The 17112-nt window shown below is 43.5% G+C and overlaps 1 protein-coding gene across 4 annotated transcripts in view; it reads right to left on the bottom strand.

The window, feature by feature from the left end:
- The window catches only part of CHRNA5 (cholinergic receptor nicotinic alpha 5 subunit), a 132068-nt gene that overhangs the window by 24581 nt on the left and 90375 nt on the right, over positions 1-17112 (bottom strand). For 2 of the 4 annotated variants that reach the window (XR_008451832.1, XR_008451831.1), the window contains exon 8: positions 12255-12368. The exons of 1 other annotated variant lie outside the window; for it this stretch is intronic. The gene's annotated coding sequence lies outside the window, so the exon portion shown is untranslated. Of the gene's footprint in view, positions 1-11030; positions 11149-12254; positions 12369-17112 lie in introns of all 4 variants that reach the window. One more of the 4 variants, XR_008451833.1, reaches the window with a different exon arrangement.

Here is a 17112-nt window from a genome sequence, read left to right on the forward strand (position 1 = left end):
AGGAAGATTTGTCCGGCTTGAAGAACCAGTCTTCATATAAACACTTTAACTAAAGGATAGTTAAACAAGGAAACACTAAATTCCCACAAGGACAGGAGACGAACAGAGCTGGAGGGAAGAAGTTAAATGATCTTTATCACCCCTTCCCTGCCTTAGCACATGACTGTATTATATAACCAATAGTACAGGTAGTTGCAAAGCCCTGTGTTCATATTCTGTCTCCCAATTTCTGCGGGCTGCAAACACTAGAAGAGGGATTATTTAGCACCGATATACAGAGGAAGCTGGGGATTTAAGCAAGAAAAATGAAATTAAACCAGGAAGAAGAAAACACATCCTGCATGTTGGCCCAAAGCTTCCTGCCACTGTGCAGTAAGAGATTCTAGAAGCCTCTCAGGAAGCAATGCTGTGGTGCAGAAGAGCTACCAAGAGTGGCCAAGGGGAGAAAAAGGTGGCCCAAGGTGGGCAGGATATTTTCATACTTTTCTCAGCTACTTTGAGTGCTAAAATGTACCTTAAAATGAAAACAGCGATATTTAAAACGAAGTTTTTAAAGAAAAATACAAAATACCATACAAAGGCCAAGAGAAAAGACTGTGGTTTTATGGTGGCAAGGCAGCTGGATAAGGTGAACTGTGGGAAAGTAATGTTGATTAGAGACTGTTAGAAACCTCCTTTGGCCCAGATGTTTGAAGGAGCGAAGCCCTGCCGCTCTGGTAATCCAGTTAGAATTTCTGCTGCACTTCTGACAGCATCAGCAGCATTTTCCAGTAAGCACACATCACCACCTAGCGCCGAGCCCTTCTGCTGCAGGAGGACCCAGAACCTGCTCCCCAAGGGGCTCTGGTCCCTCAGCCCTGGGGCTCTCCTGGGAGACCCCCTCTGGCTTGGGAGAAGCAGGAGATCACCGGGGCTGGAGGGCTTTAACAGCTTGTGTGCTTGCCTGACAGGGGAAAAAGGCCCTGTAATGTCAACAACTCCAAAGATAAAAGAAGAGATGCCTTTTTCTGTGCTCTGAAATTGCTTTCAGGCATTCAGGACAGTCAATTCTATTTTATCCATCACCTACAACGGATTGGAGGGAACGCACTGAAATGGTGCGACTACACTCAGGTGAATGGTGTCAAAACTGAACCTGAACCCCATGAGTATAAGAGAGAAGTGATGTACTGTCTCCTTTCTCATTCTCAGATTCTAGACAGCTGACCTGGACTTAAATTAATTAAATTTATAGGGTAATATTAATTCAAACAACTAACCCGGGGAATGATCCCTCTGTGTAGCCATTGGCCTTGCAAGCGAGTACGGCTTACCATAAATTCTTATTCATTCTTCATGTTAATCATGCTACTCTGTAAAATGTTTTTACATATGAGATTCTGCTTTTTTTGTCCGAGTACTCCAAAATCAGCAAAATCAACACTCATTGATTTATCTTTGCAGGAAGGCTTCTACCTTCCTCTCCAGGCAAGGAGACAGTGGGAACAGCTTCAAACCCTTTTTCCATTCACAAAATTCTAACTTTTTACAAGAGCAGCTTTTAGAAACACACAGGGAATTTACACGCTGGTGGAGCTCGGTAAATAGCAGGAAGATTTGTCCACCAGCATTCTTTGAATTGAAAGTGAATTGTGACTCACTCGCATTTATTAACTTCTGATTTCATTTCCACAAAAGCTTATGCCTTCAGAATCTTATTGGCTTTTTGCTGCTGGAAGAAAGCATCATAAATGCACTGAATTCACTGTGGAGTCAGCACCATGTTCACCTATTGAAGACCTGTACAACAGGTATCCTTGGCACAGAAACAGACTCGGTGTGAATGTGGAACTTTCTAGAATGGCTGTAACAGTTGTCGGTCAGTCCAGTTATCAGCTGCTAGGATTTGTCAAAGCATTAATTTCTAATGGACCTGGTGTTGCTGAATTCATGCTTCTTGTTCTTTTGTTACCCAAACTGGCCAGCCAGAGCAATAGCAACAACTCCAGACAACTCACAGAACCAACAAAGATGAATTATAAACCAGGACTACATAGACTGAACCACCTGCCTAATTCCGATGAAGAGCCCGTGGAGCTCCAGTGGAAACCTGCCCACCGCATCCAGTGAGCTTTAACTGAGGTCCTGTCTGAAGGGCAACATTCAGTCACTGAAGAGAGGTCCCCCAAGTATTTTGTTTGTAGTATGATTTTGGCAACAGAAGACTACACTTCAGGTAAATGAGTAAAATATTACATGTTATCTTTGAAATTTATTTGCAACAGGAGTTGAATATTCAACATTGGCACCTACTCAAAGAACCATAAACCATGGACCCAACTAAAAGATATTTAACACCCCTCCAGATTTTTGAACTCAAATACAGAATCAAAATACAAAATACCACACAGACAACTATACTAGAGTAGTTATTTCATGTGGAAGTATGAATGCTTGTGTTAGACTGAAATTATGATCAAACTTCTATATTTTCTACAGCCATAAAAAAACCTATTCGCTTCACACAATCGACAGAATTAAAAGATGTCCAGTGTCCCAAGTACTGGAAGGAATTATGAAAAGCATTATTCTAATGCTTTTTCAGCTTGCAGAAGCAGAGACAGTGATGCAATCTATTAATAAAGCATTTACTTTTCAACACATTCTCTTAAAAAAACTTCTGTTTGGACTCTCTTTAGATTATTCTTTTACTGGCAATTTTGATGTTTTGGCTTAACTAAAGCAATCAGAGGGTTTTACTAGGCCACATTAATCTAGGAAAAACTTGAAGTGCAGGTTTTGCTCCAGGCACACAAGCAGTGCCGCAGAAATAATTGGGATTTAAGCATGTACTTTATATTAAAAGCAAATGCTCAACTGTTTTGCTGGATCAAGAGCTGCGAGTCTTAGAGATGCCATGGTTTCTATGACAACTAAAGTGTGATATTACATGAAGGATTATGATTTAAAGGAACACCAATAGATCTGGCCTTTTCAACTGACATGGTCCTAGTTTATCCTGTAATTACTTCGTGTACAAATCTGCTTTTGTTCGTGGAATCACTGAGCCCGCAACCAGAAAAGATAGCTTCAGCAGATCGGGCTGAAAACAAGCGAAGGACAATGCTCCACTCTCTATTCCTGTAGATTTCAATGAGAAAAAAATAAATTCAGATTCAGGGCTGCCCTATCCTTTGAGGTGCAGCTGCAGCCCAGGAGCTTGCTGATGGCTGAGGGATCCTACAGCTGCAGTACAAGAAATCGAGAGCCAGAGAGAGAGTGGCAGTGCAGATGTGAGTCCACACTTCTTCCCTTCAGAGCCCTCACAGCCCTGGCACTGTTCCCTGCACCCACAACCTGTCCTACAGGCCTGGCTTCACATCCTGTTGTGAAGTTGCTAACAAAGCTCTAGTACGAGCGAGCAGGTCTCACCTCCACAATTGTCCCTCTCCAGCCCAGCAGTGATCTCTGCCAGGTGTTGCTCCTCTCAGCCCTGAAGGCTGCAGAAACTCCACCCTTGCTTTCCGATTAACAGATTCTCCGTTTGGCTCAGTTGCGAGCACGTTTGACCTCTTGGAGATGTCCTCTATCTAGCTCCATGGTCCTGAGTGATCTCTACAAACAGAACCAGAAAGGCATTTCCATCCCTTGGAAGCAGGTGCCAAAAGCAAACACACACTACTTAATACTAAAAGCCACCAGCTAGTCTGGAACAAGGTAGGAAATACCCAAGAAGTAGTAAACTCTCCCACTGTCCTTGGTATAATAACAGCAGCCTGCTTTTAACTGAGACCTATCAAACCCACCCCTGTGGCCCTCCAGTCTGCATTCACCTCAGCGAGTCGCAGCCATTTTGGGTAGGAATATTGTCTCCTCTGTCTCACTGTGTCCTTTTCAGAGAGCAGTCTGGCTCTCAGGCTCCTCGGCATTCGAGATGCATTGATTCACCTGCTGCTTTTTCAGGCAAATGAGAGCCAGCATGGCAAATCTGTGCAATGGCCCTTTTAAGTCCATGGCTGGCTTTGTAGCAAACAGCTCCCTCTCAATTAGGACAAATGCTTTACCAGCGAGATTAGTGCCACGGCACTTGTGAAGTCATGATGTTCTTTACAAATAAAATCAGTGACTATAAATAGCCAGCACATCTTCCAACCTATGAGATTATGAGTTTCTTCCTTGCAAAACAGATGAGCTCACTGAGAGATAATTTTGTGATGGCCAGATAACTTCAACATAAGATTGAGTCCATCATCATTAGTCCAATTAAAGCTCTTTTTTATTCCAGTAAAATAACTGATGCGCTGATAAACTGCCTCAGTTCATTGTTACTGCAATATCCACAGCTGCTCTGAACACATCCATGTAATCAATATGGCTCTCTAAAAGGTTTCTAAATGAGTTAACTCTTCCAGGAACCAGCCAGATTTTGGAGGGACCATTTGCTTATAAAATCTCATGCTTTTTGTCCTGTGTTTCTTTTATTTACAGAGACATTAAGTCCAATCAAGAGCTGATCACACACAGCCGGGTAGAACATAATAAGACTGTCGCATGCTATTATTGTAATAGGAGTTAAGCGAGGGAACCTGGCCTTGAGGCTACTTTTCCCATATAAAAAATACTTAACCTAACCTGCATCATTCTGACAGAACTAGGTTAGGGAGTGACTATACGTGCAGTCACATCGGCAGAGAACAACGTATGATGAGGGATGGGAGAAGGGAAGCCAAAGACAGTAAGCTCTTACTCCAGTTCAGTGTCTCCCAGAACAGCCTCAGTGATACGATCAAAACGACCTTTTTTGCTACCATGCTGAGCTGCATGCCACCATTTAGCACAACCTGGGTCTCTAGCGTCCCTGTTTTTTTTCAGTGGCATTGCCCCCACTCACTCTGCTGCACATGTAAACTACTGTGCAGCTCCCAGGGCAACAGAGAATTGACCTCTTGTTTAATGGGTGTCGCTGTAGCTACAGCCATCAGGTTGCTGCCCTGCTGCCTGGGAGAGACTGGAAACATTTCCAGAACACATGATTCTATGCATACAATTTTCATAGAATCACAGAATTATAGAATAGTTAGGGTTGGAAGGGACCTTAAAGATCATCTAGTTCCATTTTCCCTCTGTATGATTCCTTCATGGAGTAATAACGTTATTGAAATTGAAATCTGTGAAGTCACACTTCTATCTAAATATATATATTTTATCCTAAAATACTCATTCACAACAGCAAGGGACCACCCAGAGTAGAGTCGAAGGTGAAGAGAGCGAGTCCCTGGAAAGAGTCCCATTGTGAACTGAGCGTGACCGCTATAGTGTGGGATATTTCTGTTAGACCATTTAGGTCATCTGCCCTGGATCCACTCTTTCCAGCTTATACATCTGCTAACTTGTGAAACATGGAAAAAAGAGGAAAGTCCTTGGCACCCTCACAAACGGCATCCCTCTCACACCAGAAACTAGACACTGCCTAATCACACACCAAAACATTATCAACTTTATTCCCACACTACACTTAAAATGCTGCAGTCACCTAGAAGTACAGGTATCTAGAAGAAACTTGATTCTACCCAAGTTGAAACTAGGACAATAAGCCTGCACACACTTCTCAGGGCAGGGAGGTAGAGCTTTTCTTGATGGTTGCAATGAAAAACCCAAACTAAAACTGCAAAGCCTTTTAAAAGCTTTGCTAACCTTCTATGAGGCAAATGCTTGAACTTCAGACTTACTCATGCACAAATCTCCTTTTTGATACCCAACACTTTGATTCCATGCATTTGCTGCATTCTGGAGATACAGCTTTTCTAGCAGCTGCAGATGCCCGAGTAAAAGCAATCACTCCTGCCTGATGCCTGCAGGGTTACATGAGAACTTTACAGTGTGAAATGCAACTGCTGATTCTCCTCTGAAAGTTCACTCCAGGCAGCCACACACCAAGCAATAATGCTGGCGGCTGTATAAGCATTACAGGAGTTACAGAGATTTTTTTCACACTTAAAATTAGTCATCACACGCTTATAGCCTATTATGGGGGCTAGGGAGTGAATTCTTGACCTAAACAGAGATTCTCACCTTTTCCACCTGTCCATTGCTATCAGCTGCTGATATTGCCACTAGAAATTCAAAAAGGCAAATTTGCTTTTCCCACACTGAAACACAAACCTCTAATGAGTTCATTTTGAATTGTGCCTCAAACACTGGGCAGCAGTGGTAGGAGGATGCATAGCTTTACATAAGTTGTCAGAATCCTTTTGGGGTTCCCATCTGTCTGACTTTCTAATTTGTTTCTTGCCGCTAAGACAGCTCAGATGGCTTTTAGCTGAGAAGACATATCCTGAAGCTGGGTTTCTGAAGTGTTCTTTCCACCAGGATACCAAGATGGAACCTGCATAACAGAATACATAAACTGCAGAGTTGCAACTCAAGCTCAATGTCTCTTCTGGTTTCAGATAAGGAGGGCAACCCGGAGCCAGAGTGCTCCTCAACAGACCCTGCAGCAGCTCCTTACTGCCAGGTGCAGCTGCAGGGACCAGCTGGTAACAGGGCTCCAGCACTGAGCTTTCTGGGCTGGCTCCAGCTCGTTGGTGGCTCTGGCCCCCTTGGCACTCGGCCATTCCTGTTGGTCCTAGTACAGCTCAAAAAGACTGTAGCTAGTACAGGCTCAGCTGGTCCAGGTGCTCAGCATGAGAGGTTTTTTGTTTTGTTTGGGTTTTTTTTGTTTTAAATCTCTTTGGAGGTTGTTTACAAAGGCTTTGTAGTCCAAGAGAAGCACAAGGGCCGCTTTGAAAGGGCAATGTCACCAGAGGCAGTGGATTCTACATTGCTTCAGTTGTAGAACTCTGCCTTACAGTCCCATCCAGGGAAGTGAGCCAAAGATAGCTACATCTTCCAAATAAAGACTTTGTGGAGGCTGCATCACTCTCCGATGTTTTGAAATTTCCAGTGGACCGTATCAGTCATGGTGAAGTGAGAAACAGTTTTTAAACTCAACCTTTCCTCAAGAAGCAGAACCTCATCTGTGATGGGGGTAGCATCTTCTGTTTCAAAATGCACACATGTCAGAATCTTTTTGGCTCCTATTACAACATGCATTGCCTAAAAATAATGATTTGATCTCTGTTGTTTCAGTTAGTTTGCTCTGTGTGCCTGGCAGCATTTTGCAGTTTCCCTCTTTCCCTAAGACTGTCAAACAGTTTCCCTTGCTGTTTGTGTTTTTTTCACACACTACAAAGAAGAGGAAAACATTAAAAAAAAAAAGGAAAATGTGATTATAATCCACTTAAAGCAGCTGGGAGGATGTGTAGTACCAAGAACTCCTCTAACTTTTTTTTAAAAAGTGATTACATTTCAAATTTACTACTCCTATTTAGCTGTAGAAGATAGTCTGCAATAAAAGTTAAAAGCCCAGGTTCTCAGACTATGACCATCTGGGGCAATTTTGAAATCAGCTGAGGAAACACAATTTTATCTCTACTGATTCAATGATGCATGGATACATTGATTAAATGTGCATAAGAAGTCAGTGATCAACATCACTTCTGCTTAGTACTTACTTACATTTTTAGAAACACAATGCTAGGTAACCTTTTTTAGGACAGAAAGACACGCAGTTATCAAGACAAGAAACTCAGAACTTCTGGGTTTTTTTCTCGTAATTCTTAATTAGCTCTACTAATACAGACCTTCAGCTTGATTTTTGTTGGTTTAACCAGTTGTAGGCTCACTGCTCTTCAGTCCCCAAAAGTACGATCTGCACCCATCCAAAGACAGCACCTAATTTCAACCTTTCTCTCCCAGCAGTGCAGGATGTTGCAATGGACACCCATGTAATTCAACAGGCTGCATCGAAAAGCTGAGTCACAGGAAGCTACATAGCACTCGAATGGCGAAATTACCCCATTAAACTCCTCAGTGATAATATTCATCCCCATTTACGGAAAAGCCTGCCTCAAGGAAGACTATCCAGCACACGGAGAGCATCTGTCTAGATGGGGATGAAGCTCATAGTATTTTTTGTGACTTTTATATCTGTGAGCAGACTCAATGTTTAATACAAACAGTTTGCTTCAAACACACTTACTCATAAGCAAGTGCCATCTGCATCGCACATTTGCTTTTCGTCGCAACCCAGTGGAAAGGAACATGAAGAAGGAAAGAGCTTGGTAATGTCTTTACCCATCAAGGACATCTTAACATCTTGATCTGTTTGCTGTGGGCAGCAGACCAGGGGAGGGTGAGAAGGAGGATCTCTCAGGCCCAGGTATAGTCAATCCCAGAGAGTTAACCAGAAGGTGGCGTGAGAGGAACAGTTTTCAAAGGAAATCCGAGTCAGCCACTGTGGGACCTGTCCCCCAGCCCCTCAGGAGCAACCAGGGAGCTGAAGCTGGCCTGGAAAGCAGGGGAGGTGCCCGTGCAATGGGAGACACAGGCGGAGAGTGGATTTAGCTGGTTATTTTTGCTCTCCAAAGCCAGTTTGCTCTGGGAAGTGGACATGTCCTAAAATATCTGTAAAACGTAAGTACAAAAAGGAAATAACATCTGAAAATCTTTGGGGGAAGAAGAGAAAAACAATTCTTAAGGTCCTTAAGACATCATGGTTGGTTCTCAGAAGGCTGTGCAAACACTACACTCTTGGCAGGTATCTCCGCAGCAGTCAGTGACCATCAAGTAAACCTGGAGCATTCTTACTAAATCACTGCAGCTACTATGGGTCAGGATGTATCCAGAGGGGACCGAAAGTCTGGACTTCAGAAGATAATTCCTCATGAGTTACCATGGTTCCTTCCTTCTTCTACCAAGCCAATGTGTTAGTTCAGTAATATATCTTGAATTAAACTGAACCTTAAAGTTCAAGCAAAGAGTGCTATTTCAAGACAAATGCTTTATTAATTTAAATCACAACAATTTTCCTGTTCAACATCTTGTGAAAACCACATGGTATTTTGCTGTACTTTAAAATCTACAAGTTTTATATTCCGGAAAATAATTGAGAAGTCTTTTTTTTTTTTTGTTCTCCTTTTCCTGAAGTTCATAACGCCTTCATCTGTTTGCCAATATTTGCTTTGGCTCAGATTTACGTGGATCAGGGAATTAATTCTATATGACAGCCACACAGAGATGTGGTGATGAGTTTTACCATCTGAGTGCAGCACGGGACACAGTTTGATGTACAGCTTCCAGTGCAGATCCACTGGCAGTGGTTACAAATTGATGGTGTAAAAGGAAAATCTGTTCACATCAATGTTCCAAAGCTAATCTATTCCATCTGATTAAACTGCCACATTTTGACAGGGGAAAAACTCCCTCACAGTTTGGAGAAGCAGTGACACTCAATTACCCATGATTTATTCCCCCTTTTTGTATTCCATTTATTCCACCTTTTCCAACCAATTTTCAACAAGGAATCCTAGGAACTGTTCAAATCCTCCCCTATCTCATATATGACAATATATTAAATGTTCAAAATAAGAAGGGCTTTATATGAATGCTCCACATTAGCTGTTAAACTGGGTTATCAGAGGTTATCACAATATCATAGTATCTTAGTATCATAGTATCTTAGTATCACAGTATCTTAGTATGATAACCTCTCTGAAAACACACAGTAGGTAATCAGTGGGAGAAAAAGAACACACGATCAGCTGTGAGCTGCAGACGAGGAACGAGGGCCAAGAAGAAAGACTGAAAACAGTCTCCGGGGAGGTTTACAACTTCATCTGTATCAGTAGGCACCTAAGCACCTTTAAAACACAGGCTCAGAGTCTCTCAGCGGCTCACCACAATCAAACTGTGGTTCTTCTTGGGCAGTTCTTAGTCATGAGGTTTTTTTCTCCCCCGGCTCTGATTTTGCTGCTCAGTGGTTAACTTTAATGCTTGATAGCGGAGTTGGCCACCAGCCATTTCCCATGCCACCCTCTCCAGGCAGTCTCCCCAATAAACCTTGAGAGCATTGAAAGGCAGGGGTGAGACACAATCCTACATAGCTTCAGCTGTGGGGTTTTTCTACTGTCTGCATAGGAAAGGCAGCAGGGACAGAGTTTCATGGTTCGCGAGGCTCACTAAAGCGTGCAGCATGCCTCAGGGCGACAGCTGGCTGTCACTGCTGATCTTTGCCCTTTGACAGCTCCCCTCCTGTAAGTCATGCAGAGAAACAGCTGCCTGGGAGGCAGCTATGAATATCTGACAAGAGGAGCAAAAACCAAGGCATTCTGGATAGCACCTGCCCCCAAGAAGCTCAGAAAAACAGACGTACAGATGCACCCTTCAGTTGAGCAAACACAAGTTCCAGCAACCTGAGAACTAATACAATGTATTAATGCTGCAGTGAAAATTCTCTAGTGTAGTTGGTCATCTTCTCAGCTTTTCTGGAGGGTAAAAGCATTTCATTTCCAAACAAACAGAAGGCGATTTCAACTCCACCTGTTCCCTGTACAGCACCTCTTCACCACAAGAGTGCATCGTTGCCGTTTGCACTGGGTTCATCCCCCTCTTACTGCAGCGTCAAGGTAACAACGTCTTAAATCTAGAGCTGTCTTGTGCCAACTGCCTTTATCACAGCCTTTGATAAGTACTCCTTGGCAAGTGCCTAGATCTGGTTTACAGCACACCAGATCCATGGGATGGTAACAACATGCCTTTTAACGAGATTTAAGATGGGAATTGTGCCTTAGTGCACCAACAAAACACTGTGAATATCTAGAAAAACTGTCTCCAAAGCAACACGGTATTTCTTTCTGGTTAACTTACTTTGGTTTCCTTACCATAGTATCCTTTCCTCTACCACGCTAACAACAAAGGAAAAACCACCGTAGGAGTTTAACTCACAATTCCTTACCAGGTGCTGGCTGTGTCTTAGTCAATATTGTGAAGGAGTTATTGTGTAAATGAATCTTTTCACACCTCAAAGTGTGTCTCTAGGAGTAGGAAACCAGGTGAATATTAATAACACAATATATGAAGCATACATTTGATATTATACAAACTCTTGTAAAACAAACACTTTGAGCCCCCTGTGTAAACTGGGCAAAAGGAAAGGCAATGGAAATACAAACCTCCTCAGATTCTCCTTTCTAAACAAAGCTGTTCCATCTTTTTGTGGATTTTGCCTCTCCCTGCTGTGCTCTTTCACTCCTGCTCTTGCTCTGCATAGCTGGGCACAGAGCTGGGAACCTAAAGAGAAGGATGATCTGAGCGTTTCCTGCTTTGGTCAAAGAACATTCTTGCTGCAAACTTATCAATTAAGCGGAGCAGCGCAGCTGATCCCCAGACAGACTATTTCATCTTTCTGGAACTTTAATGCTGCCTTCCCAGAAACCACGCCCTCTGGGAATAATCTTGCACTTCACAGAAGTATATGCATCACTGCTGGTATTTCCACAGTTTCTCAATCACTGCTACCCTCGAAAGAAGCCAGTATAAACCCAAGTAATCCCAGTTAAGACACAAAGGCTCTACAGATTATACACTTATTCCTGATTTTTTCACAGGGTGACAAATTTTTGCACTGTTTTGATTTACAGCCCGGCTGCAGTGTTAGACTATTTCTAAGGTCTGACGACCTAATACTTTAGGAGACTATCTGGTCTAGAAGAAGTGCCAGAGAGACGGGGGCCCAGACAGCTGGATTGTCTTCCCAGCCCTGTCACAGACCCTGCACATGGCACCTTGCCCCGGACACACAAGGCCAAGCAAGTGACCCAGTCTGCTGGTGCCTCCCTTTCACTCTCATCTGTCACCCGTCCCACCAAGATTGCCAGCTTTGCAGAACAAGGGCTGCTTCTTACAATAAATCCATTCAAGATCACAGGTGTAGTTTCCAGACACAACTGCTGTACAATAGAAAACGTGAAAGCAGAGCTGAGCGATGCCGCAAGGCTGTCCGCAGCATTAGGCTGGTGAGGACCAAGAAGCCTGGCCAGGAAGACGCGTCAAGGGCAGAATTCATGAGCAGAAAGACTGTTTATCTGAACATCTAAATGCAAATGAGACAGCACATTATAGATGTTGAATTCACTTCAGAAGAGGCAGACAACTACCACGTAACACACGCTGTCGTGGATGAAGGACAGGCAGTGTAGTCACTAAAATGATCTAACTAATACTGGAGTCTGACCTAATATTAATGTTAGTTTCCTAATGACCTCAAAGGATTTTTGTTTTCAACTTCTTAAACGTGAAGGAAAGAACATGTCTTGCAGAAGAAAGGAGAATTAAACAGGGAGATAACTTATCAATGCCTTTGGTTAAGCGGATACATGTCAGAGAAAAATACTTACTGTGATGAGGGGTGGCCATAAATATGGAGCAGTTTGGGATGTGAAAACAGAGGCAGGATATCAGTGCCAAGTGGTGGCATTCCTACTAGCAAGCTTCTGCTTCTTCAATAGTTTCTGGATCAAAAAGGAAAATAGGGCAACAGAGAACAGCACTTTTAGAAAAACATTAAAACCCCCCTTCACATAGACCGCAGAGGCCAAGACTAAGAAATATGAACAAGAGTCTGATCCCAAAGCAGACAAACGCAAATGCATCCCACATCTCATGCAGATAGTTGATTAGTAACAGCTCTGGGCAGGCAGGGACTAGTCACCTGAAAAGAAAGTCAGACTTGAATTTAAGATTGGCCCTGGGATGGAGAAGACAGTTGGGCAGTAAGCCTTAGGCAGCCCAGGAAAAGCCCAGGTGCTTTAATGAAGGTCCAAACATAGCAGCTGGGCATCTGAGTCAGTGACTTATGGGGCTTTCCCCTGACAGAAGGGCTCTGTCACAGCACTTCCCTGGGATTTTGTGCACAGGGAAGTACTTGGTGCCTGCTGGCAGAAGCTCTGAGAGACAGGTCAGGAGAGCTTCATGTCAGTTCTCACTTTCCTGCTTCCCTGGTTTCCAGGAGATCCACAAATAACTTGTGGATCCAGGTGCACCACTGCCAAACAACACAGGACAGAATTTGTCCTTGCCTTGGCTACCTCTACCAGTAATTGCTGTTGATATCTTTTTAATCTAGGTGGATAAGGAATGCCCAGGCAGCAGAGAGAGCTCAAAACCTAGCTGTTTTTTTCTTGCAATTCAGGTTTAAGAGACTGCTCGGTCCTCGTCTGGCCCCTACAGCAGGTGGTTAAAACAGAGAGCAAGCAATGAGTCATACCACTATCAGCAGAAGAATTGTATTCATTATTTAACAGTCTCAAGGGTCTCTGTGCTGCTTGCAGACAGTTTGCATCTCCTATCAATCATTTAACACGTTCCAGTTCACTGCAGTTACATATGGCTCAGAGCACGGATCTTGTCCAGAAGAATCTCTCACTTAGTGCTCTTTTGGCGCAGCCTGCTCACAGGTCTCAAGTGCCTTCCCCAGATTTATAACTTCTTGGCAATGGTTCAGCTCTTTTTCACTTCAAACATTTATTCGGTGTTCCCTCAAGGTGCCAAACTGCCACACTCGGAACTGCAGCCTCATGTTTACCCCCAGAGCAGGTACTGCCCAAGCAAAAGGAGATTATGCTGTGTGACACTGACCTGATGATGCATCCCAGCCCTTTTTGTGAGGGGCAGCCTGTAGAGATCACAGAGTTACATTTGCAAATTAATTCATTTCTTACCTTTCAGCTGAGAACATCCTGGGTCCAGGCATGCAGAGCTGGACTAAATATCCCTCTGGCCCTAGTATTCTGCCTCTCACAGCAACCAAGCCAGATGCACAGAGCAGAAAGCCAGAGGGAAAGCCCTGGCCCCAAATACCTGTCTAAGATTTGCAGCTCGGAGGCTTCCTGGTTTCAAGGTATTTAGTGGTACCTGGAGAGTATGAACACCTCTTCCACAAATTTGTGGCATCTGCAATCCTATGGCAGTGATGCTACAGGTTATCTACGTACAATATAGTGCCACCCTTGTATTCTTTTCCCAGTTTTGAACCTCCCACAAGCTGCCAGACCACAGAAGATCCTGATTCGTGTTGCTTCATCTGTCATTGACAGATGACAAAAGACAGGACAAAAGATAGCATCTCTGGAATGCTGCTTTACGCGGTACAGAAGCGGAGTAAGAACAGGTAGGCTTCTCTAAGAGATGTCCACGGATCTCTGGACGAAGAGCTCTGTAACACCTACTGCAGCTACGAGGTAGGTGAGGGTTATGGCTGAACAGATAGGCAACAACAAGGTCATTAAATGGTAACTTTTGGTCACAGCTAATTGGGAACAAATACAAAACACACCCTCAGGCTGAGAGCAGGTTTTTGATCCTCGGTATCGATACAAGAGTAACTGCTAATGCAACTGTGCTACTGTACCACAATCCTCCCTCAGAGAATTCCCTAAAAGCCCTCTTGTGTCCCCAGTCAGCAGTTCCGGGGGAGGGCTGTACACTGAATATTTGCTGCAGTGATGGCTGCAAGGTGGACAGGATTTAGAAATATTCAAAATTAAAGACAGTTGAGGGAAAAAAATCTATTCAATATTTTCCCAAACACAAATAAGGTTTCCTGTGAAATGTTTTGAATTTTCACTGCAAACCACAGTTGTTTAAAGGAAAATTGTAAACATATGAGATTTCAGAGTGTTTTTCCTCTCCATTTTTGACAGAAATATGATTGCATTAATAGAAAATCTACGTGCAGTTGTGGCTCTGTTTTCCTCTAGGTGAACTGGGAACGACACCTACCTAGCCAATGGAGTCCAGCTTGGGCAAGATCGAATCTCTCATGGTTTTACCCAACTTCAAGTTATAAATACCAAGAGTTCTCAGATGGTATCTCTGATGCAGCATTCATGAGATACTCGTCTCATCAAGACTCATATTTAAGTCAGCTGCCAGGCTCTTTGCTTGAGATGACAGTGAGAAGTATTTTCCATATGCAGGTACTTTCTAGGAGCACCAAAATCACGTTTCAGCTGTTGAAGCAAGAGGTTCATCCCACCTCAATGCTCCACACATGAAAGAGAAATTCCTACTGTGGATCAGACAAGCCTGGTCTGGATTTGGACTCTTCAGTTAGGATGAGGCAATAAAACCTCACTTCTACCCCTTTTCCTTCCCCTGAATAAACTACCGCTGCTCTTAGCACCAAGAGCCAACATACCATATAGTCTTTGGTGCTACTAGCTGGGCTCATTATTTACACACATTAACTGTGAAAATCCTAGCATGGAGGAAATACAGCAATACAATTTACTTAAACAACTCCTGGAACTTCTATTTTAGACTGTCACCTCTATTTAAAGCTGAACCCTTCGATTCAAGTTTACATACATTGCAGAGAGGAAGGAGGTAGCATCACATCCACACTACAGATGAAGAATTGAGGTACGAAAATTGGCAACACTTCCCACGTCCACGTACACTGACAGTGGCAAAATCCAGTTCCAGTTTCCTGGTTATCAATCCACTAAGCTAAGAATAACCGCGCTTTTTTTTTTTTTTTAACTATGGACATGAAAATCTTTACTAATTAGTATCCAAAAATATACCACCTTGCTCCACATGCAAAAATATCATGACCTGTGTTCTTCTGTTATGTAGAAAATACATACGTAGGTATCTCTTGCACAACAAAAGGGAGGGGAGATTGAACAGAATGAACAAGAGCAAAATACTAAGGTAATTGAAAAGGAGAAGTGAATCTAACTGCAGTGAATACGTGTGATAAATGCAAGATTTGAATGCAAAAGCAAGCAGCCTGCCATGTAAGCCTCAAACTGAGCTGCATCTGCAGTTTGGTGAATAAGCTTCATCTTACCTCCAAGAAAATTCACTCTGCACTTTCATTCCACATCATTTCTTCAGGGTAAGAGCAGACTGACAATACCTATTACCATCATGGTGCTTATTCACAGCTCTTCACATGCACCTGCCTGCTCTCACAGCACTGCCCTGAATCAGCACACCATTCATTTTTACAGACAGAGAGACCTATAGAAGTTTCTGAACCGGGCACAGCAGCCTCCTTTGCTGCTGGGTCAGCATTGGTTTCACGGAGACTGTGAAACCCGCAGACTGTGGTGCAGTGCTGTTTTCTCAGCCAGCTTCCCATGAGCTGCCTTTGGTGCCCACAGCAGTACGGAACTCTAGACAAGCTGCAAACTACCACAGGAGCTCTGTGCTGCCAGAGTAGAGTCCTGCCATAACCCACAGGAACGTGCTGAAAGCCAGCCTTGGGACAGGCCTACAAGATAGGACTGGGTTTGGCAGACCCAAAAAGGTTCTCTTCCCAAAGCCAGGAGAGAACGGAACTGGGCCATGAAACTTTGGCTGTGCTCCAGATGGAGCTTTGCTTCTCAGTGGTTTTTCCTGCCCTTTTGGTTCCTTGCAGGCTGTTCTCCCCAGGCTGTCCCATTCTGTGCTGTTCCTGCTGGCTGTCCACTTTGTCACCTACCATGCAAAATTTACATCCAATTTGATGTTCCCCTAAGGCGAGACCCCACCCTTTCCATGCCTTGCTTGGTCATCTCTGTGCTGCGCAGCAGGCAGAGCAGTCTGCAGTCTAAACACACCTGTATGTCCGATCTTCCAACGGATCTAATACACGTACACTGCTGCTCAGCTGAGTGAACTCAGCAGACTTTTTGCATTCCACATGATATGATATCTTACATGAGTTTATCATCACATCAGTATGAGAGCTTGACTGATAGCTGAACTGAAATTCATGCATTTCTCCTTCTAGACCGCAGGGATGTTAAGAAACCCACGAATACTAATACACTTTATATAACCAGAGTGTGTGGACCAACTCACTTTCACGACTCATCCATGACACTGTTTGAGGGCTCTAAAGAGTGGGAAGATCGTATTGCACTGAACAATGCACAGATGGCCTACTTCACATGGGAAAGAAATCAGTGTTTTCATACTTCATGACAGTAGTTTGTAATTCAGTGAAGCGCTGTAATAGATAAGCTAGAACTGCTGACATTTGCAAGCAGTTAAATGGTTCAGCATCTAGTGCTGCAGGCATAAACTCAGGCTGACAAAAGAGTTTCTCTCTAGTTTATAGAGAGGTTAATACAGGATGCACTGCGATGACAATGGTTTTCAGATTTAGCCCTTTATTGAAAGGTCACAGCCACAAGCAGAAATACAACACGGGCCCCCATGAGTTGCCTGGGGTGCTGCAATTTAGCAGCAATGGCAATTACA

The sequence above is a fragment of the Cuculus canorus genome, chromosome 12, assembly GCF_017976375.1.
Source record: "Cuculus canorus isolate bCucCan1 chromosome 12, bCucCan1.pri, whole genome shotgun sequence".
In the NCBI taxonomy this organism is placed as follows: Eukaryota; Metazoa; Chordata; class Aves; order Cuculiformes; family Cuculidae; genus Cuculus; species Cuculus canorus.